Raw genomic sequence first — 19895 nt, forward strand, 5'->3', positions numbered from 1 at the left:
GATGCCATTTCAATAAAACCCCGCCGTAGCTGGCGGCGTTATAGTCATTCGTGAAATTTAAACGTCGAAACATTGAAACTTTAAAGGTTTTCACACAGGTGTTTTGCGATGTGGGTGTTTATTTTTAGATTCAAAGCGAACTCTACCACAAGGTAGAGTATTCAAAAATAGCTTAAAGGCTCATAATATTGCTCCTCCCCACGGTAATCTTTAGTAAAAGGCGAAAGATTAAAGCGATTGAGGAGAAGCTAGAGCATAATATATCGTGGCTACTATAAGTAAAATGATTATTGTATCAAACCATGTTACACTATATTTTATTTGTATGAATTACAAGTAATAAAGCGAAGATTTTAATTACATTACTTTATCATGAGAAACGCACAAATTACCGTTCTTGTAAGAAGGTGTTAAAAAAAGAAATTTTGTTATTAACTCAACATGTAATTGTTAAAGGAATCGTCTGCAATTTTCTTTTTTTTCCTTCGCTTAACTGCTGACCATGACCATGACCATGACCAAAATTATCATTTAATCGTTCGAAATTTTTTGATGCCATTTCAATAAAACCCCGCCGTAGCTGGCGGCGTTATAGTCATTCGTGAAATTTAAACGTCGAAACATTGAAACTTTAAAGGTTTTCACACAGGTGTTTTGCGATGTGGGTGTTTATTTTTAGATTCAAAGCGAACTCTACCACAAGGTAGAGTATTCAAAAATAGCTTAAAGGCTCATAATATTGCTCCTCCCCACGGTAATCTTTAGTAAAAGGCGAAAGATTAAAGCGATTGAGGAGAAGCTAGAGCATAATATATCGTGGCTACTATAAGTAAAATGATTATTGTATCAAACCATGTTACACTATATTTTATTTGTATGAATTACAAGTAATAAAGCGAAGATTTTAATTACATTACTTTATCATGAGAAACGCACAAATTACCGTTCTTGTAAGAAGGTGTTAAAAAAAGAAATTTTGTTATTAACTCAACATGTAATTGTTAAAGGAATCGTCTGCAATTTTCTTTTTTTTCCTTCGCTTAACTGCTGACCATGACCATGACCATGACCAAAATTATCATTTAATCGTTCGAAATTTTTTGATGCCATTTCAATAAAACCCCGCCGTAGCTGGCGGCGTTATAGTCATTCGTGAAATTTAAACGTCGAAACATTGAAACTTTAAAGGTTTTCACACAGGTGTTTTGCGATGTGGGTGTTTATTTTTAGATTCAAAGCGAACTCTACCACAAGGTAGAGTATTCAAAAATAGCTTAAAGGCTCATAATATTGCTCCTCCCCACGGTAATCTTTAGTAAAAGGCGAAAGATTAAAGCGATTGAGGAGAAGCTAGAGCATAATATATCGTGGCTACTATAAGTAAAATGATTATTGTATCAAACCATGTTACACTATATTTTATTTGTATGAATTACAAGTAATAAAGCGAAGATTTTAATTACATTACTTTATCATGAGAAACGCACAAATTACCGTTCTTGTAAGAAGGTGTTAAAAAAAGAAATTTTGTTATTAACTCAACATGTAATTGTTAAAGGAATCGTCTGCAATTTTCTTTTTTTTCCTTCGCTTAACTGCTGACCATGACCATGACCATGACCAAAATTATCATTTAATCGTTCGAAATTTTTTGATGCCATTTCAATAAAACCCCGCCGTAGCTGGCGGCGTTATAGTCATTCGTGAAATTTAAACGTCGAAACATTGAAACTTTAAAGGTTTTCACACAGGTGTTTTGCGATGTGGGTGTTTATTTTTAGATTCAAAGCGAACTCTACCACAAGGTAGAGTATTCAAAAATAGCTTAAAGGCTCATAATATTGCTCCTCCCCACGGTAATCTTTAGTAAAAGGCGAAAGATTAAAGCGATTGAGGAGAAGCTAGAGCATAATATATCGTGGCTACTATAAGTAAAATGATTATTGTATCAAACCATGTTACACTATATTTTATTTGTATGAATTACAAGTAATAAAGCGAAGATTTTAATTACATTACTTTATCATGAGAAACGCACAAATTACCGTTCTTGTAAGAAGGTGTTAAAAAAAGAAATTTTGTTATTAACTCAACATGTAATTGTTAAAGGAATCGTCTGCAATTTTCTTTTTTTTCCTTCGCTTAACTGCTGACCATGACCATGACCATGACCAAAATTATCATTTAATCGTTCGAAATTTTTTGATGCCATTTCAATAAAACCCCGCCGTAGCTGGCGGCGTTATAGTCATTCGTGAAATTTAAACGTCGAAACATTGAAACTTTAAAGGTTTTCACACAGGTGTTTTGCGATGTGGGTGTTTATTTTTAGATTCAAAGCGAACTCTACCACAAGGTAGAGTATTCAAAAATAGCTTAAAGGCTCATAATATTGCTCCTCCCCACGGTAATCTTTAGTAAAAGGCGAAAGATTAAAGCGATTGAGGAGAAGCTAGAGCATAATATATCGTGGCTACTATAAGTAAAATGATTATTGTATCAAACCATGTTACACTATATTTTATTTGTATGAATTACAAGTAATAAAGCGAAGATTTTAATTACATTACTTTATCATGAGAAACGCACAAATTACCGTTCTTGTAAGAAGGTGTTAAAAAAAGAAATTTTGTTATTAACTCAACATGTAATTGTTAAAGGAATCGTCTGCAATTTTCTTTTTTTTCCTTCGCTTAACTGCTGACCATGACCATGACCATGACCAAAATTATCATTTAATCGTTCGAAATTTTTTGATGCCATTTCAATAAAACCCCGCCGTAGCTGGCGGCGTTATAGTCATTCGTGAAATTTAAACGTCGAAACATTGAAACTTTAAAGGTTTTCACACAGGTGTTTTGCGATGTGGGTGTTTATTTTTAGATTCAAAGCGAACTCTACCACAAGGTAGAGTATTCAAAAATAGCTTAAAGGCTCATAATATTGCTCCTCCCCACGGTAATCTTTAGTAAAAGGCGAAAGATTAAAGCGATTGAGGAGAAGCTAGAGCATAATATATCGTGGCTACTATAAGTAAAATGATTATTGTATCAAACCATGTTACACTATATTTTATTTGTATGAATTACAAGTAATAAAGCGAAGATTTTAATTACATTACTTTATCATGAGAAACGCACAAATTACCGTTCTTGTAAGAAGGTGTTAAAAAAAGAAATTTTGTTATTAACTCAACATGTAATTGTTAAAGGAATCGTCTGCAATTTTCTTTTTTTTCCTTCGCTTAACTGCTGACCATGACCATGACCATGACCAAAATTATCATTTAATCGTTCGAAATTTTTTGATGCCATTTCAATAAAACCCCGCCGTAGCTGGCGGCGTTATAGTCATTCGTGAAATTTAAACGTCGAAACATTGAAACTTTAAAGGTTTTCACACAGGTGTTTTGCGATGTGGGTGTTTATTTTTAGATTCAAAGCGAACTCTACCACAAGGTAGAGTATTCAAAAATAGCTTAAAGGCTCATAATATTGCTCCTCCCCACGGTAATCTTTAGTAAAAGGCGAAAGATTAAAGCGATTGAGGAGAAGCTAGAGCATAATATATCGTGGCTACTATAAGTAAAATGATTATTGTATCAAACCATGTTACACTATATTTTATTTGTATGAATTACAAGTAATAAAGCGAAGATTTTAATTACATTACTTTATCATGAGAAACGCACAAATTACCGTTCTTGTAAGAAGGTGTTAAAAAAAGAAATTTTGTTATTAACTCAACATGTAATTGTTAAAGGAATCGTCTGCAATTTTCTTTTTTTTCCTTCGCTTAACTGCTGACCATGACCATGACCATGACCAAAATTATCATTTAATCGTTCGAAATTTTTTGATGCCATTTCAATAAAACCCCGCCGTAGCTGGCGGCGTTATAGTCATTCGTGAAATTTAAACGTCGAAACATTGAAACTTTAAAGGTTTTCACACAGGTGTTTTGCGATGTGGGTGTTTATTTTTAGATTCAAAGCGAACTCTACCACAAGGTAGAGTATTCAAAAATAGCTTAAAGGCTCATAATATTGCTCCTCCCCACGGTAATCTTTAGTAAAAGGCGAAAGATTAAAGCGATTGAGGAGAAGCTAGAGCATAATATATCGTGGCTACTATAAGTAAAATGATTATTGTATCAAACCATGTTACACTATATTTTATTTGTATGAATTACAAGTAATAAAGCGAAGATTTTAATTACATTACTTTATCATGAGAAACGCACAAATTACCGTTCTTGTAAGAAGGTGTTAAAAAAAGAAATTTTGTTATTAACTCAACATGTAATTGTTAAAGGAATCGTCTGCAATTTTCTTTTTTTTCCTTCGCTTAACTGCTGACCATGACCATGACCATGACCAAAATTATCATTTAATCGTTCGAAATTTTTTGATGCCATTTCAATAAAACCCCGCCGTAGCTGGCGGCGTTATAGTCATTCGTGAAATTTAAACGTCGAAACATTGAAACTTTAAAGGTTTTCACACAGGTGTTTTGCGATGTGGGTGTTTATTTTTAGATTCAAAGCGAACTCTACCACAAGGTAGAGTATTCAAAAATAGCTTAAAGGCTCATAATATTGCTCCTCCCCACGGTAATCTTTAGTAAAAGGCGAAAGATTAAAGCGATTGAGGAGAAGCTAGAGCATAATATATCGTGGCTACTATAAGTAAAATGATTATTGTATCAAACCATGTTACACTATATTTTATTTGTATGAATTACGAGTAATAAAGCGAAGATTTTAATTACATTACTTTATCATGAGAAACGCACAAATTACCGTTCTTGTAAGAAGGTGTTAAAAAAAGAAATTTTGTTATTAACTCAACATGTAATTGTTAAAGGAATCGTCTGCAATTTTCTTTTTTTTCCTTCGCTTAACTGCTGACCATGACCATGACCATGACCAAAATTATCATTTAATCGTTCGAAATTTTTTGATGCCATTTCAATAAAACCCCGCCGTAGCTGGCGGCGTTATAGTCATTCGTGAAATTTAAACGTCGAAACATTGAAACTTTAAAGGTTTTCACACAGGTGTTTTGCGATGTGGGTGTTTATTTTTAGATTCAAAGCGAACTCTACCACAAGGTAGAGTATTCAAAAATAGCTTAAAGGCTCATAATATTGCTCCTCCCCACGGTAATCTTTAGTAAAAGGCGAAAGATTAAAGCGATTGAGGAGAAGCTAGAGCATAATATATCGTGGCTACTATAAGTAAAATGATTATTGTATCAAACCATGTTACACTATATTTTATTTGTATGAATTACGAGTAATAAAGCGAAGATTTTAATTACATTACTTTATCATGAGAAACGCACAAATTACCGTTCTTGTAAGAAGGTGTTAAAAAAAGAAATTTTGTTATTAACTCAACATGTAATTGTTAAAGGAATCGTCTGCAATTTTCTTTTTTTTCCTTCGCTTAACTGCTGACCATGACCATGACCATGACCAAAATTATCATTTAATCGTTCGAAATTTTTTGATGCCATTTCAATAAAACCCCGCCGTAGCTGGCGGCGTTATAGTCATTCGTGAAATTTAAACGTCGAAACATTGAAACTTTAAAGGTTTTCACACAGGTGTTTTGCGATGTGGGTGTTTATTTTTAGATTCAAAGCGAACTCTACCACAAGGTAGAGTATTCAAAAATAGCTTAAAGGCTCATAATATTGCTCCTCCCCACGGTAATCTTTAGTAAAAGGCGAAAGATTAAAGCGATTGAGGAGAAGCTAGAGCATAATATATCGTGGCTACTATAAGTAAAATGATTATTGTATCAAACCATGTTACACTATATTTTATTTGTATGAATTACAAGTAATAAAGCGAAGATTTTAATTACATTACTTTATCATGAGAAACGCACAAATTACCGTTCTTGTAAGAAGGTGTTAAAAAAAGAAATTTTGTTATTAACTCAACATGTAATTGTTAAAGGAATCGTCTGCAATTTTCTTTTTTTTCCTTCGCTTAACTGCTGACCATGACCATGACCATGACCAAAATTATCATTTAATCGTTCGAAATTTTTTGATGCCATTTCAATAAAACCCCGCCGTAGCTGGCGGCGTTATAGTCATTCGTGAAATTTAAACGTCGAAACATTGAAACTTTAAAGGTTTTCACACAGGTGTTTTGCGATGTGGGTGTTTATTTTTAGATTCAAAGCGAACTCTACCACAAGGTAGAGTATTCAAAAATAGCTTAAAGGCTCATAATATTGCTCCTCCCCACGGTAATCTTTAGTAAAAGGCGAAAGATTAAAGCGATTGAGGAGAAGCTAGAGCATAATATATCGTGGCTACTATAAGTAAAATGATTATTGTATCAAACCATGTTACACTATATTTTATTTGTATGAATTACGAGTAATAAAGCGAAGATTTTAATTACATTACTTTATCATGAGAAACGCACAAATTACCGTTCTTGTAAGAAGGTGTTAAAAAAAGAAATTTTGTTATTAACTCAACATGTAATTGTTAAAGGAATCGTCTGCAATTTTCTTTTTTTTCCTTCGCTTAACTGCTGACCATGACCATGACCATGACCAAAATTATCATTTAATCGTTCGAAATTTTTTGATGCCATTTCAATAAAACCCCGCCGTAGCTGGCGGCGTTATAGTCATTCGTGAAATTTAAACGTCGAAACATTGAAACTTTAAAGGTTTTCACACAGGTGTTTTGCGATGTGGGTGTTTATTTTTAGATTCAAAGCGAACTCTACCACAAGGTAGAGTATTCAAAAATAGCTTAAAGGCTCATAATATTGCTCCTCCCCACGGTAATCTTTAGTAAAAGGCGAAAGATTAAAGCGATTGAGGAGAAGCTAGAGCATAATATATCGTGGCTACTATAAGTAAAATGATTATTGTATCAAACCATGTTACACTATATTTTATTTGTATGAATTACAAGTAATAAAGCGAAGATTTTAATTACATTACTTTATCATGAGAAACGCACAAATTACCGTTCTTGTAAGAAGGTGTTAAAAAAAGAAATTTTGTTATTAACTCAACATGTAATTGTTAAAGGAATCGTCTGCAATTTTCTTTTTTTTCCTTCGCTTAACTGCTGACCATGACCATGACCATGACCAAAATTATCATTTAATCGTTCGAAATTTTTTGATGCCATTTCAATAAAACCCCGCCGTAGCTGGCGGCGTTATAGTCATTCGTGAAATTTAAACGTCGAAACATTGAAACTTTAAAGGTTTTCACACAGGTGTTTTGCGATGTGGGTGTTTATTTTTAGATTCAAAGCGAACTCTACCACAAGGTAGAGTATTCAAAAATAGCTTAAAGGCTCATAATATTGCTCCTCCCCACGGTAATCTTTAGTAAAAGGCGAAAGATTAAAGCGATTGAGGAGAAGCTAGAGCATAATATATCGTGGCTACTATAAGTAAAATGATTATTGTATCAAACCATGTTACACTATATTTTATTTGTATGAATTACAAGTAATAAAGCGAAGATTTTAATTACATTACTTTATCATGAGAAACGCACAAATTACCGTTCTTGTAAGAAGGTGTTAAAAAAAGAAATTTTGTTATTAACTCAACATGTAATTGTTAAAGGAATCGTCTGCAATTTTCTTTTTTTTCCTTCGCTTAACTGCTGACCATGACCATGACCATGACCAAAATTATCATTTAATCGTTCGAAATTTTTTGATGCCATTTCAATAAAACCCCGCCGTAGCTGGCGGCGTTATAGTCATTCGTGAAATTTAAACGTCGAAACATTGAAACTTTAAAGGTTTTCACACAGGTGTTTTGCGATGTGGGTGTTTATTTTTAGATTCAAAGCGAACTCTACCACAAGGTAGAGTATTCAAAAATAGCTTAAAGGCTCATAATATTGCTCCTCCCCACGGTAATCTTTAGTAAAAGGCGAAAGATTAAAGCGATTGAGGAGAAGCTAGAGCATAATATATCGTGGCTACTATAAGTAAAATGATTATTGTATCAAACCATGTTACACTATATTTTATTTGTATGAATTACAAGTAATAAAGCGAAGATTTTAATTACATTACTTTATCATGAGAAACGCACAAATTACCGTTCTTGTAAGAAGGTGTTAAAAAAAGAAATTTTGTTATTAACTCAACATGTAATTGTTAAAGGAATCGTCTGCAATTTTCTTTTTTTTCCTTCGCTTAACTGCTGACCATGACCATGACCATGACCAAAATTATCATTTAATCGTTCGAAATTTTTTGATGCCATTTCAATAAAACCCCGCCGTAGCTGGCGGCGTTATAGTCATTCGTGAAATTTAAACGTCGAAACATTGAAACTTTAAAGGTTTTCACACAGGTGTTTTGCGATGTGGGTGTTTATTTTTAGATTCAAAGCGAACTCTACCACAAGGTAGAGTATTCAAAAATAGCTTAAAGGCTCATAATATTGCTCCTCCCCACGGTAATCTTTAGTAAAAGGCGAAAGATTAAAGCGATTGAGGAGAAGCTAGAGCATAATATATCGTGGCTACTATAAGTAAAATGATTATTGTATCAAACCATGTTACACTATATTTTATTTGTATGAATTACAAGTAATAAAGCGAAGATTTTAATTACATTACTTTATCATGAGAAACGCACAAATTACCGTTCTTGTAAGAAGGTGTTAAAAAAAGAAATTTTGTTATTAACTCAACATGTAATTGTTAAAGGAATCGTCTGCAATTTTCTTTTTTTTCCTTCGCTTAACTGCTGACCATGACCATGACCATGACCAAAATTATCATTTAATCGTTCGAAATTTTTTGATGCCATTTCAATAAAACCCCGCCGTAGCTGGCGGCGTTATAGTCATTCGTGAAATTTAAACGTCGAAACATTGAAACTTTAAAGGTTTTCACACAGGTGTTTTGCGATGTGGGTGTTTATTTTTAGATTCAAAGCGAACTCTACCACAAGGTAGAGTATTCAAAAATAGCTTAAAGGCTCATAATATTGCTCCTCCCCACGGTAATCTTTAGTAAAAGGCGAAAGATTAAAGCGATTGAGGAGAAGCTAGAGCATAATATATCGTGGCTACTATAAGTAAAATGATTATTGTATCAAACCATGTTACACTATATTTTATTTGTATGAATTACAAGTAATAAAGCGAAGATTTTAATTACATTACTTTATCATGAGAAACGCACAAATTACCGTTCTTGTAAGAAGGTGTTAAAAAAAGAAATTTTGTTATTAACTCAACATGTAATTGTTAAAGGAATCGTCTGCAATTTTCTTTTTTTTCCTTCGCTTAACTGCTGACCATGACCATGACCATGACCAAAATTATCATTTAATCGTTCGAAATTTTTTGATGCCATTTCAATAAAACCCCGCCGTAGCTGGCGGCGTTATAGTCATTCGTGAAATTTAAACGTCGAAACATTGAAACTTTAAAGGTTTTCACACAGGTGTTTTGCGATGTGGGTGTTTATTTTTAGATTCAAAGCGAACTCTACCACAAGGTAGAGTATTCAAAAATAGCTTAAAGGCTCATAATATTGCTCCTCCCCACGGTAATCTTTAGTAAAAGGCGAAAGATTAAAGCGATTGAGGAGAAGCTAGAGCATAATATATCGTGGCTACTATAAGTAAAATGATTATTGTATCAAACCATGTTACACTATATTTTATTTGTATGAATTACAAGTAATAAAGCGAAGATTTTAATTACATTACTTTATCATGAGAAACGCACAAATTACCGTTCTTGTAAGAAGGTGTTAAAAAAAGAAATTTTGTTATTAACTCAACATGTAATTGTTAAAGGAATCGTCTGCAATTTTCTTTTTTTTCCTTCGCTTAACTGCTGACCATGACCATGACCATGACCAAAATTATCATTTAATCGTTCGAAATTTTTTGATGCCATTTCAATAAAACCCCGCCGTAGCTGGCGGCGTTATAGTCATTCGTGAAATTTAAACGTCGAAACATTGAAACTTTAAAGGTTTTCACACAGGTGTTTTGCGATGTGGGTGTTTATTTTTAGATTCAAAGCGAACTCTACCACAAGGTAGAGTATTCAAAAATAGCTTAAAGGCTCATAATATTGCTCCTCCCCACGGTAATCTTTAGTAAAAGGCGAAAGATTAAAGCGATTGAGGAGAAGCTAGAGCATAATATATCGTGGCTACTATAAGTAAAATGATTATTGTATCAAACCATGTTACACTATATTTTATTTGTATGAATTACAAGTAATAAAGCGAAGATTTTAATTACATTACTTTATCATGAGAAACGCACAAATTACCGTTCTTGTAAGAAGGTGTTAAAAAAAGAAATTTTGTTATTAACTCAACATGTAATTGTTAAAGGAATCGTCTGCAATTTTCTTTTTTTTCCTTCGCTTAACTGCTGACCATGACCATGACCATGACCAAAATTATCATTTAATCGTTCGAAATTTTTTGATGCCATTTCAATAAAACCCCGCCGTAGCTGGCGGCGTTATAGTCATTCGTGAAATTTAAACGTCGAAACATTGAAACTTTAAAGGTTTTCACACAGGTGTTTTGCGATGTGGGTGTTTATTTTTAGATTCAAAGCGAACTCTACCACAAGGTAGAGTATTCAAAAATAGCTTAAAGGCTCATAATATTGCTCCTCCCCACGGTAATCTTTAGTAAAAGGCGAAAGATTAAAGCGATTGAGGAGAAGCTAGAGCATAATATATCGTGGCTACTATAAGTAAAATGATTATTGTATCAAACCATGTTACACTATATTTTATTTGTATGAATTACAAGTAATAAAGCGAAGATTTTAATTACATTACTTTATCATGAGAAACGCACAAATTACCGTTCTTGTAAGAAGGTGTTAAAAAAAGAAATTTTGTTATTAACTCAACATGTAATTGTTAAAGGAATCGTCTGCAATTTTCTTTTTTTTCCTTCGCTTAACTGCTGACCATGACCATGACCATGACCAAAATTATCATTTAATCGTTCGAAATTTTTTGATGCCATTTCAATAAAACCCCGCCGTAGCTGGCGGCGTTATAGTCATTCGTGAAATTTAAACGTCGAAACATTGAAACTTTAAAGGTTTTCACACAGGTGTTTTGCGATGTGGGTGTTTATTTTTAGATTCAAAGCGAACTCTACCACAAGGTAGAGTATTCAAAAATAGCTTAAAGGCTCATAATATTGCTCCTCCCCACGGTAATCTTTAGTAAAAGGCGAAAGATTAAAGCGATTGAGGAGAAGCTAGAGCATAATATATCGTGGCTACTATAAGTAAAATGATTATTGTATCAAACCATGTTACACTATATTTTATTTGTATGAATTACAAGTAATAAAGCGAAGATTTTAATTACATTACTTTATCATGAGAAACGCACAAATTACCGTTCTTGTAAGAAGGTGTTAAAAAAAGAAATTTTGTTATTAACTCAACATGTAATTGTTAAAGGAATCGTCTGCAATTTTCTTTTTTTTCCTTCGCTTAACTGCTGACCATGACCATGACCATGACCAAAATTATCATTTAATCGTTCGAAATTTTTTGATGCCATTTCAATAAAACCCCGCCGTAGCTGGCGGCGTTATAGTCATTCGTGAAATTTAAACGTCGAAACATTGAAACTTTAAAGGTTTTCACACAGGTGTTTTGCGATGTGGGTGTTTATTTTTAGATTCAAAGCGAACTCTACCACAAGGTAGAGTATTCAAAAATAGCTTAAAGGCTCATAATATTGCTCCTCCCCACGGTAATCTTTAGTAAAAGGCGAAAGATTAAAGCGATTGAGGAGAAGCTAGAGCATAATATATCGTGGCTACTATAAGTAAAATGATTATTGTATCAAACCATGTTACACTATATTTTATTTGTATGAATTACAAGTAATAAAGCGAAGATTTTAATTACATTACTTTATCATGAGAAACGCACAAATTACCGTTCTTGTAAGAAGGTGTTAAAAAAAGAAATTTTGTTATTAACTCAACATGTAATTGTTAAAGGAATCGTCTGCAATTTTCTTTTTTTTCCTTCGCTTAACTGCTGACCATGACCATGACCATGACCAAAATTATCATTTAATCGTTCGAAATTTTTTGATGCCATTTCAATAAAACCCCGCCGTAGCTGGCGGCGTTATAGTCATTCGTGAAATTTAAACGTCGAAACATTGAAACTTTAAAGGTTTTCACACAGGTGTTTTGCGATGTGGGTGTTTATTTTTAGATTCAAAGCGAACTCTACCACAAGGTAGAGTATTCAAAAATAGCTTAAAGGCTCATAATATTGCTCCTCCCCACGGTAATCTTTAGTAAAAGGCGAAAGATTAAAGCGATTGAGGAGAAGCTAGAGCATAATATATCGTGGCTACTATAAGTAAAATGATTATTGTATCAAACCATGTTACACTATATTTTATTTGTATGAATTACGAGTAATAAAGCGAAGATTTTAATTACATTACTTTATCATGAGAAACGCACAAATTACCGTTCTTGTAAGAAGGTGTTAAAAAAAGAAATTTTGTTATTAACTCAACATGTAATTGTTAAAGGAATCGTCTGCAATTTTCTTTTTTTTCCTTCGCTTAACTGCTGACCATGACCATGACCATGACCAAAATTATCATTTAATCGTTCGAAATTTTTTGATGCCATTTCAATAAAACCCCGCCGTAGCTGGCGGCGTTATAGTCATTCGTGAAATTTAAACGTCGAAACATTGAAACTTTAAAGGTTTTCACACAGGTGTTTTGCGATGTGGGTGTTTATTTTTAGATTCAAAGCGAACTCTACCACAAGGTAGAGTATTCAAAAATAGCTTAAAGGCTCATAATATTGCTCCTCCCCACGGTAATCTTTAGTAAAAGGCGAAAGATTAAAGCGATTGAGGAGAAGCTAGAGCATAATATATCGTGGCTACTATAAGTAAAATGATTATTGTATCAAACCATGTTACACTATATTTTATTTGTATGAATTACGAGTAATAAAGCGAAGATTTTAATTACATTACTTTATCATGAGAAACGCACAAATTACCGTTCTTGTAAGAAGGTGTTAAAAAAAGAAATTTTGTTATTAACTCAACATGTAATTGTTAAAGGAATCGTCTGCAATTTTCTTTTTTTTCCTTCGCTTAACTGCTGACCATGACCATGACCATGACCAAAATTATCATTTAATCGTTCGAAATTTTTTGATGCCATTTCAATAAAACCCCGCCGTAGCTGGCGGCGTTATAGTCATTCGTGAAATTTAAACGTCGAAACATTGAAACTTTAAAGGTTTTCACACAGGTGTTTTGCGATGTGGGTGTTTATTTTTAGATTCAAAGCGAACTCTACCACAAGGTAGAGTATTCAAAAATAGCTTAAAGGCTCATAATATTGCTCCTCCCCACGGTAATCTTTAGTAAAAGGCGAAAGATTAAAGCGATTGAGGAGAAGCTAGAGCATAATATATCGTGGCTACTATAAGTAAAATGATTATTGTATCAAACCATGTTACACTATATTTTATTTGTATGAATTACAAGTAATAAAGCGAAGATTTTAATTACATTACTTTATCATGAGAAACGCACAAATTACCGTTCTTGTAAGAAGGTGTTAAAAAAAGAAATTTTGTTATTAACTCAACATGTAATTGTTAAAGGAATCGTCTGCAATTTTCTTTTTTTTCCTTCGCTTAACTGCTGACCATGACCATGACCATGACCAAAATTATCATTTAATCGTTCGAAATTTTTTGATGCCATTTCAATAAAACCCCGCCGTAGCTGGCGGCGTTATAGTCATTCGTGAAATTTAAACGTCGAAACATTGAAACTTTAAAGGTTTTCACACAGGTGTTTTGCGATGTGGGTGTTTATTTTTAGATTCAAAGCGAACTCTACCACAAGGTAGAGTATTCAAAAATAGCTTAAAGGCTCATAATATTGCTCCTCCCCACGGTAATCTTTAGTAAAAGGCGAAAGATTAAAGCGATTGAGGAGAAGCTAGAGCATAATATATCGTGGCTACTATAAGTAAAATGATTATTGTATCAAACCATGTTACACTATATTTTATTTGTATGAATTACAAGTAATAAAGCGAAGATTTTAATTACATTACTTTATCATGAGAAACGCACAAATTACCGTTCTTGTAAGAAGGTGTTAAAAAAAGAAATTTTGTTATTAACTCAACATGTAATTGTTAAAGGAATCGTCTGCAATTTTCTTTTTTTTCCTTCGCTTAACTGCTGACCATGACCATGACCATGACCAAAATTATCATTTAATCGTTCGAAATTTTTTGATGCCATTTCAATAAAACCCCGCCGTAGCTGGCGGCGTTATAGTCATTCGTGAAATTTAAACGTCGAAACATTGAAACTTTAAAGGTTTTCACACAGGTGTTTTGCGATGTGGGTGTTTATTTTTAGATTCAAAGCGAACTCTACCACAAGGTAGAGTATTCAAAAATAGCTTAAAGGCTCATAATATTGCTCCTCCCCACGGTAATCTTTAGTAAAAGGCGAAAGATTAAAGCGATTGAGGAGAAGCTAGAGCATAATATATCGTGGCTACTATAAGTAAAATGATTATTGTATCAAACCATGTTACACTATATTTTATTTGTATGAATTACAAGTAATAAAGCGAAGATTTTAATTACATTACTTTATCATGAGAAACGCACAAATTACCGTTCTTGTAAGAAGGTGTTAAAAAAAGAAATTTTGTTATTAACTCAACATGTAATTGTTAAAGGAATCGTCTGCAATTTTCTTTTTTTTCCTTCGCTTAACTGCTGACCATGACCATGACCATGACCAAAATTATCATTTAATCGTTCGAAATTTTTTGATGCCATTTCAATAAAACCCCGCCGTAGCTGGCGGCGTTATAGTCATTCGTGAAATTTAAACGTCGAAACATTGAAACTTTAAAGGTTTTCACACAGGTGTTTTGCGATGTGGGTGTTTATTTTTAGATTCAAAGCGAACTCTACCACAAGGTAGAGTATTCAAAAATAGCTTAAAGGCTCATAATATTGCTCCTCCCCACGGTAATCTTTAGTAAAAGGCGAAAGATTAAAGCGATTGAGGAGAAGCTAGAGCATAATATATCGTGGCTACTATAAGTAAAATGATTATTGTATCAAACCATGTTACACTATATTTTATTTGTATGAATTACAAGTAATAAAGCGAAGATTTTAATTACATTACTTTATCATGAGAAACGCACAAATTACCGTTCTTGTAAGAAGGTGTTAAAAAAAGAAATTTTGTTATTAACTCAACATGTAATTGTTAAAGGAATCGTCTGCAATTTTCTTTTTTTTCCTTCGCTTAACTGCTGACCATGACCATGACCATGACCAAAATTATCATTTAATCGTTCGAAATTTTTTGATGCCATTTCAATAAAACCCCGCCGTAGCTGGCGGCGTTATAGTCATTCGTGAAATTTAAACGTCGAAACATTGAAACTTTAAAGGTTTTCACACAGGTGTTTTGCGATGTGGGTGTTTATTTTTAGATTCAAAGCGAACTCTACCACAAGGTAGAGTATTCAAAAATAGCTTAAAGGCTCATAATATTGCTCCTCCCCACGGTAATCTTTAGTAAAAGGCGAAAGATTAAAGCGATTGAGGAGAAGCTAGAGCATAATATATCGTGGCTACTATAAGTAAAATGATTATTGTATCAAACCATGTTACACTATATTTTATTTGTATGAATTACAAGTAATAAAGCGAAGATTTTAATTACATTACTTTATCATGAGAAACGCACAAATTACCGTTCTTGTAAGAAGGTGTTAAAAAAAGAAATTTTGTTATTAACTCAACATGTAATTGTTAAAGGAATCGTCTGCAATTTTCTTTTTTTTCCTTCGCTTAACTGCTGACCATGACCATGACCATGACCAAAATTATCATTTAATCGTTCGAAATTTTTTGATGCCATTTCAATAAAACCCCGCCGTAGCTGGCGGCGTTATAGTCATTCGTGAAATTTAAACGTCGAAACATTGAAACTTTAAAGGTTTTCACACAGGTGTTTTGCGATGTGGGTGTTTATTTTTAGATTCAAAGCGAACTCTACCACAAGGTAGAGTATTCAAAAATAGCTTAAAGGCTCATAATATTGCTCCTCCCCACGGTAATCTTTAGTAAAAGGCGAAAGATTAAAGCGATTGAGGAGAAGCTAGAGCATAATATATCGTGGCTACTATAAGTAAAATGATTATTGTATCAAACCATGTTACACTATATTTTATTTGTATGAATTACAAGTAATAAAGCGAAGATTTTAATTACATTACTTTATCATGAGAAACGCACAAATTACCGTTCTTGTAAGAAGGTGTTAAAAAAAGAAATTTTGTTATTAACTCAACATGTAATTGTTAAAGGAATCGTCTGCAATTTTCTTTTTTTTCCTTCGCTTAACTGCTGACCATGACCATGACCATGACCAAAATTATCATTTAATCGTTCGAAATTTTTTGATGCCATTTCAATAAAACCCCGCCGTAGCTGGCGGCGTTATAGTCATTCGTGAAATTTAAACGTCGAAACATTGAAACTTTAAAGGTTTTCACACAGGTGTTTTGCGATGTGGGTGTTTATTTTTAGATTCAAAGCGAACTCTACCACAAGGTAGAGTATTCAAAAATAGCTTAAAGGCTCATAATATTGCTCCTCCCCACGGTAATCTTTAGTAAAAGGCGAAAGATTAAAGCGATTGAGGAGAAGCTAGAGCATAATATATCGTGGCTACTATAAGTAAAATGATTATTGTATCAAACCATGTTACACTATATTTTATTTGTATGAATTACAAGTAATAAAGCGAAGATTTTAATTACATTACTTTATCATGAGAAACGCACAAATTACCGTTCTTGTAAGAAGGTGTTAAAAAAAGAAATTTTGTTATTAACTCAACATGTAATTGTTAAAGGAATCGTCTGCAATTTTCTTTTTTTTCCTTCGCTTAACTGCTGACCATGACCATGACCATGACCAAAATTATCATTTAATCGTTCGAAATTTTTTGATGCCATTTCAATAAAACCCCGCCGTAGCTGGCGGCGTTATAGTCATTCGTGAAATTTAAACGTCGAAACATTGAAACTTTAAAGGTTTTCACACAGGTGTTTTGCGATGTGGGTGTTTATTTTTAGATTCAAAGCGAACTCTACCACAAGGTAGAGTATTCAAAAATAGCTTAAAGGCTCATAATATTGCTCCTCCCCACGGTAATCTTTAGTAAAAGGCGAAAGATTAAAGCGATTGAGGAGAAGCTAGAGCATAATATATCGTGGCTACTATAAGTAAAATGATTATTGTATCAAACCATGTTACACTATATTTTATTTGTATGAATTACAAGTAATAAAGCGAAGATTTTAATTACATTACTTTATCATGAGAAACGCACAAATTACCGTTCTTGTAAGAAGGTGTTAAAAAAAGAAATTTTGTTATTAACTCAACATGTAATTGTTAAAGGAATCGTCTGCAATTTTCTTTTTTTTTCCTTCGCTTAACTGCTGACCATGACCATGACCATGACCAAAATTATCATTTAATCGTTCGAAATTTTTTGATGCCATTTCAATAAAACCCCGCCGTAGCTGGCGGCGTTATAGTCATTCGTGAAATTTAAACGTCGAAACATTGAAACTTTAAAGGTTTTCACACAGGTGTTTTGCGATGTGGGTGTTTATTTTTAGATTCAAAGCGAACTCTACCACAAGGTAGAGTATTCAAAAATAGCTTAAAGGCTCATAATATTGCTCCTCCCCACGGTAATCTTTAGTAAAAGGCGAAAGATTAAAGCGATTGAGGAGAAGCTAGAGCATAATATATCGTGGCTACTATAAGTAAAATGATTATTGTATCAAACCATGTTACACTATATTTTATTTGTATGAATTACAAGTAATAAAGCGAAGATTTTAATTACATTACTTTATCATGAGAAACGCACAAATTACCGTTCTTGTAAGAAGGTGTTAAAAAAAGAAATTTTGTTATTAACTCAACATGTAATTGTTAAAGGAATCGTCTGCAATTTTCTTTTTTTTTCCTTCGCTTAACTGCTGACCATGACCATGACCATGACCAAAATTATCATTTAATCGTTCGAAATTTTTTGATGCCATTTCAATAAAACCCCGCCGTAGCTGGCGGCGTTATAGTCATTCGTGAAATTTAAACGTCGAAACATTGAAACTTTAAGGTTTTCACACAGGTGTTTTGCGATGTGGGTGTTTATTTTTAGATTCAAAGCGAACTCTACCACAAGGTAGAGTATTCAAAAATAGCTTAAAGGCTCATAATATTGCTCCTCCCCACGGTAATCTTTAATAAAAGGCGAAAGATTAAAGCGATTGAGGAGAAGCTAGAGCATAATATATCGTGGCTACTATAAGTAAAATGATTATTGTATCAAACCATGTTACACTATATTTTATTTGTATGAATTACAAGTAATAAAGCGAAGATTTTAATTACATTACTTTATCATGAGAAACGCACAAATTACCGTTCTTGTAAGAAGGTGTTAAAAAAAGAAATTTTGTTATTAACTCAACATGTAATTGTTAAAGGAATCGTCTGCAATTTTCTTTTTTTTCCTTCGCTTAACTGCTGACCATGACCATGACCATGACCAAAATTATCATTTAATCGTTCGAAATTTTTTGATGCCATTTCAATAAAACCCCGCCGTAGCTGGCGGCGTTATAGTCATTCGTGAAATTTAAACGTCGAAACATTGAAACTTTAAAGGTTTTCACACAGGTGTTTTGCGATGTGGGTGTTTATTTTTAGATTCAAAGCGAACTCTACCACAAGGTAGAGTATTCAAAAATAGCTTAAAGGCTCATAATATTGCTCCTCCCCACGGTAATCTTTAGTAAAAGGCGAAAGATTAAAGCGATTGAGGAGAAGCTAGAGCATAATATATCGTGGCTACTATAAGTAAAATGATTATTGTATCAAACCATGTTACACTATATTTTATTTGTATGAATTACAAGTAATAAAGCGAAGATTTTAATTACATTACTTTATCATGAGAAACGCACAAATTACCGTTCTTGTAAGAAGGTGTTAAAAAAAGAAATTTTGTTATTAACTCAACATGTAATTGTTAAAGGAATCGTCTGCAATTTTCTTTTTTTTCCTTCGCTTAACTGCTGACCATGACCATGACCATGACCAAAATTATCATTTAATCGTTCGAAATTTTTTGATGCCATTTCAATAAAACCCCGCCGTAGCTGGCGGCGTTATAGTCATTCGTGAAATTTAAACGTCGAAACATTGAAACTTTAAAGGTTTTCACACAGGTGTTTTGCGATGTGGGTGTTTATTTTTAGATTCAAAGCGAACTCTACCACAAGGTAGAGTATTCAAAAATAGCTTAAAGGCTCATAATATTGCTCCTCCCCACGGTAATCTTTAGTAAAAGGCGAAAGATTAAAGCGATTGAGGAGAAGCTAGAGCATAATATATCGTGGCTACTATAAGTAAAATGATTATTGTATCAAACCATGTTACACTATATTTTATTTGTATGAATTACAAGTAATAAAGCGAAGATTTTAATTACATTACTTTATCATGAGAAACGCACAAATTACCGTTCTTGTAAGAAGGTGTTAAAAAAAGAAATTTTGTTATTAACTCAACATGTAATTGTTAAAGGAATCGTCTGCAATTTTCTTTTTTTTCCTTCGCTTAACTGCTGACCATGACCATGACCATGACCAAAATTATCATTTAATCGTTCGAAATTTTTTGATGCCATTTCAATAAAACCCCGCCGTAGCTGGCGGCGTTATAGTCATTCGTGAAATT

The 19895-nt window shown here is 33.1% G+C and overlaps 36 non-coding genes across 36 annotated transcripts; all 36 read right to left on the minus strand.

Moving 5' to 3' along the window:
- Nucleotides 1-138: 138 nt before the first annotated feature.
- On the minus strand, nt 139-257 carry LOC149958178 (U5 spliceosomal RNA). Its single transcript, XR_016479201.1, has one exon. It is a non-coding gene; the product is annotated as a U5 spliceosomal RNA (small nuclear RNA).
- A 432-nt stretch (nt 258-689) lies between these two features.
- LOC149958179 (U5 spliceosomal RNA) lies at nt 690-808 on the minus strand. Its single transcript, XR_016479202.1, has one exon. It is a non-coding gene; the product is annotated as a U5 spliceosomal RNA (small nuclear RNA).
- A 432-nt stretch (nt 809-1240) lies between these two features.
- On the minus strand, nt 1241-1359 carry LOC149958180 (U5 spliceosomal RNA). Its single transcript, XR_016479203.1, has one exon. It is a non-coding gene; the product is annotated as a U5 spliceosomal RNA (small nuclear RNA).
- A 432-nt stretch (nt 1360-1791) lies between these two features.
- Nucleotides 1792-1910, minus strand: LOC149958181 (U5 spliceosomal RNA). The gene has a single exon (XR_016479204.1). It is a non-coding gene; the product is annotated as a U5 spliceosomal RNA (small nuclear RNA).
- Nucleotides 1911-2342: 432 nt separating this feature from the next.
- On the minus strand, nt 2343-2461 carry LOC149958182 (U5 spliceosomal RNA). Its single transcript, XR_016479205.1, has one exon. It is a non-coding gene; the product is annotated as a U5 spliceosomal RNA (small nuclear RNA).
- A 432-nt stretch (nt 2462-2893) lies between these two features.
- Nucleotides 2894-3012, minus strand: LOC149958183 (U5 spliceosomal RNA). The gene has a single exon (XR_016479206.1). It is a non-coding gene; the product is annotated as a U5 spliceosomal RNA (small nuclear RNA).
- Nucleotides 3013-3444: 432 nt separating this feature from the next.
- LOC149958184 (U5 spliceosomal RNA) lies at nt 3445-3563 on the minus strand. The gene has a single exon (XR_016479207.1). It is a non-coding gene; the product is annotated as a U5 spliceosomal RNA (small nuclear RNA).
- A 432-nt stretch (nt 3564-3995) lies between these two features.
- LOC149958185 (U5 spliceosomal RNA) lies at nt 3996-4114 on the minus strand. Its single transcript, XR_016479208.1, has one exon. It is a non-coding gene; the product is annotated as a U5 spliceosomal RNA (small nuclear RNA).
- A 432-nt stretch (nt 4115-4546) lies between these two features.
- On the minus strand, nt 4547-4665 carry LOC149958186 (U5 spliceosomal RNA). Its single transcript, XR_016479209.1, has one exon. It is a non-coding gene; the product is annotated as a U5 spliceosomal RNA (small nuclear RNA).
- Nucleotides 4666-5097: 432 nt separating this feature from the next.
- Nucleotides 5098-5216, minus strand: LOC149958187 (U5 spliceosomal RNA). The gene has a single exon (XR_016479210.1). It is a non-coding gene; the product is annotated as a U5 spliceosomal RNA (small nuclear RNA).
- A 432-nt stretch (nt 5217-5648) lies between these two features.
- On the minus strand, nt 5649-5767 carry LOC149958188 (U5 spliceosomal RNA). The gene has a single exon (XR_016479212.1). It is a non-coding gene; the product is annotated as a U5 spliceosomal RNA (small nuclear RNA).
- Nucleotides 5768-6199: 432 nt separating this feature from the next.
- Nucleotides 6200-6318, minus strand: LOC149958189 (U5 spliceosomal RNA). Its single transcript, XR_016479213.1, has one exon. It is a non-coding gene; the product is annotated as a U5 spliceosomal RNA (small nuclear RNA).
- A 432-nt stretch (nt 6319-6750) lies between these two features.
- LOC149958190 (U5 spliceosomal RNA) lies at nt 6751-6869 on the minus strand. The gene has a single exon (XR_016479214.1). It is a non-coding gene; the product is annotated as a U5 spliceosomal RNA (small nuclear RNA).
- Nucleotides 6870-7301: 432 nt separating this feature from the next.
- On the minus strand, nt 7302-7420 carry LOC149958191 (U5 spliceosomal RNA). The gene has a single exon (XR_016479215.1). It is a non-coding gene; the product is annotated as a U5 spliceosomal RNA (small nuclear RNA).
- Nucleotides 7421-7852: 432 nt separating this feature from the next.
- LOC149958192 (U5 spliceosomal RNA) lies at nt 7853-7971 on the minus strand. The gene has a single exon (XR_016479216.1). It is a non-coding gene; the product is annotated as a U5 spliceosomal RNA (small nuclear RNA).
- Nucleotides 7972-8403: 432 nt separating this feature from the next.
- LOC149958193 (U5 spliceosomal RNA) lies at nt 8404-8522 on the minus strand. Its single transcript, XR_016479217.1, has one exon. It is a non-coding gene; the product is annotated as a U5 spliceosomal RNA (small nuclear RNA).
- Nucleotides 8523-8954: 432 nt separating this feature from the next.
- Nucleotides 8955-9073, minus strand: LOC149958194 (U5 spliceosomal RNA). Its single transcript, XR_016479218.1, has one exon. It is a non-coding gene; the product is annotated as a U5 spliceosomal RNA (small nuclear RNA).
- A 432-nt stretch (nt 9074-9505) lies between these two features.
- On the minus strand, nt 9506-9624 carry LOC149958195 (U5 spliceosomal RNA). The gene has a single exon (XR_016479219.1). It is a non-coding gene; the product is annotated as a U5 spliceosomal RNA (small nuclear RNA).
- A 432-nt stretch (nt 9625-10056) lies between these two features.
- LOC149958196 (U5 spliceosomal RNA) lies at nt 10057-10175 on the minus strand. The gene has a single exon (XR_016479220.1). It is a non-coding gene; the product is annotated as a U5 spliceosomal RNA (small nuclear RNA).
- Nucleotides 10176-10607: 432 nt separating this feature from the next.
- On the minus strand, nt 10608-10726 carry LOC149958197 (U5 spliceosomal RNA). Its single transcript, XR_016479221.1, has one exon. It is a non-coding gene; the product is annotated as a U5 spliceosomal RNA (small nuclear RNA).
- A 432-nt stretch (nt 10727-11158) lies between these two features.
- LOC149958198 (U5 spliceosomal RNA) lies at nt 11159-11277 on the minus strand. The gene has a single exon (XR_016479223.1). It is a non-coding gene; the product is annotated as a U5 spliceosomal RNA (small nuclear RNA).
- Nucleotides 11278-11709: 432 nt separating this feature from the next.
- On the minus strand, nt 11710-11828 carry LOC149958199 (U5 spliceosomal RNA). The gene has a single exon (XR_016479224.1). It is a non-coding gene; the product is annotated as a U5 spliceosomal RNA (small nuclear RNA).
- Nucleotides 11829-12260: 432 nt separating this feature from the next.
- On the minus strand, nt 12261-12379 carry LOC149958200 (U5 spliceosomal RNA). The gene has a single exon (XR_016479225.1). It is a non-coding gene; the product is annotated as a U5 spliceosomal RNA (small nuclear RNA).
- Nucleotides 12380-12811: 432 nt separating this feature from the next.
- Nucleotides 12812-12930, minus strand: LOC149958201 (U5 spliceosomal RNA). The gene has a single exon (XR_016479226.1). It is a non-coding gene; the product is annotated as a U5 spliceosomal RNA (small nuclear RNA).
- A 432-nt stretch (nt 12931-13362) lies between these two features.
- Nucleotides 13363-13481, minus strand: LOC149958202 (U5 spliceosomal RNA). Its single transcript, XR_016479227.1, has one exon. It is a non-coding gene; the product is annotated as a U5 spliceosomal RNA (small nuclear RNA).
- A 432-nt stretch (nt 13482-13913) lies between these two features.
- LOC149958203 (U5 spliceosomal RNA) lies at nt 13914-14032 on the minus strand. The gene has a single exon (XR_016479228.1). It is a non-coding gene; the product is annotated as a U5 spliceosomal RNA (small nuclear RNA).
- Nucleotides 14033-14464: 432 nt separating this feature from the next.
- LOC149958204 (U5 spliceosomal RNA) lies at nt 14465-14583 on the minus strand. Its single transcript, XR_016479229.1, has one exon. It is a non-coding gene; the product is annotated as a U5 spliceosomal RNA (small nuclear RNA).
- A 432-nt stretch (nt 14584-15015) lies between these two features.
- Nucleotides 15016-15134, minus strand: LOC149958205 (U5 spliceosomal RNA). Its single transcript, XR_016479230.1, has one exon. It is a non-coding gene; the product is annotated as a U5 spliceosomal RNA (small nuclear RNA).
- A 432-nt stretch (nt 15135-15566) lies between these two features.
- Nucleotides 15567-15685, minus strand: LOC149958206 (U5 spliceosomal RNA). The gene has a single exon (XR_016479231.1). It is a non-coding gene; the product is annotated as a U5 spliceosomal RNA (small nuclear RNA).
- Nucleotides 15686-16117: 432 nt separating this feature from the next.
- LOC149958207 (U5 spliceosomal RNA) lies at nt 16118-16236 on the minus strand. The gene has a single exon (XR_016479232.1). It is a non-coding gene; the product is annotated as a U5 spliceosomal RNA (small nuclear RNA).
- A 432-nt stretch (nt 16237-16668) lies between these two features.
- On the minus strand, nt 16669-16787 carry LOC149958208 (U5 spliceosomal RNA). The gene has a single exon (XR_016479234.1). It is a non-coding gene; the product is annotated as a U5 spliceosomal RNA (small nuclear RNA).
- A 432-nt stretch (nt 16788-17219) lies between these two features.
- LOC149958209 (U5 spliceosomal RNA) lies at nt 17220-17338 on the minus strand. Its single transcript, XR_016479235.1, has one exon. It is a non-coding gene; the product is annotated as a U5 spliceosomal RNA (small nuclear RNA).
- Nucleotides 17339-17771: 433 nt separating this feature from the next.
- On the minus strand, nt 17772-17890 carry LOC149958210 (U5 spliceosomal RNA). The gene has a single exon (XR_016479236.1). It is a non-coding gene; the product is annotated as a U5 spliceosomal RNA (small nuclear RNA).
- Nucleotides 17891-18322: 432 nt separating this feature from the next.
- Nucleotides 18323-18441, minus strand: LOC149958211 (U5 spliceosomal RNA). Its single transcript, XR_016479353.1, has one exon. It is a non-coding gene; the product is annotated as a U5 spliceosomal RNA (small nuclear RNA).
- A 432-nt stretch (nt 18442-18873) lies between these two features.
- On the minus strand, nt 18874-18992 carry LOC149958212 (U5 spliceosomal RNA). The gene has a single exon (XR_016479237.1). It is a non-coding gene; the product is annotated as a U5 spliceosomal RNA (small nuclear RNA).
- A 432-nt stretch (nt 18993-19424) lies between these two features.
- Nucleotides 19425-19543, minus strand: LOC149958213 (U5 spliceosomal RNA). The gene has a single exon (XR_016479238.1). It is a non-coding gene; the product is annotated as a U5 spliceosomal RNA (small nuclear RNA).
- Nucleotides 19544-19895: the final 352 nt, after the last annotated feature.

This window comes from Leiobunum rupestre, chromosome 2, assembly GCF_980474605.1.
Source record: "Leiobunum rupestre chromosome 2, qqLeiRupe1.1.hap1, whole genome shotgun sequence".
In the NCBI taxonomy this organism is placed as follows: domain Eukaryota; kingdom Metazoa; phylum Arthropoda; class Arachnida; order Opiliones; family Sclerosomatidae; genus Leiobunum; species Leiobunum rupestre.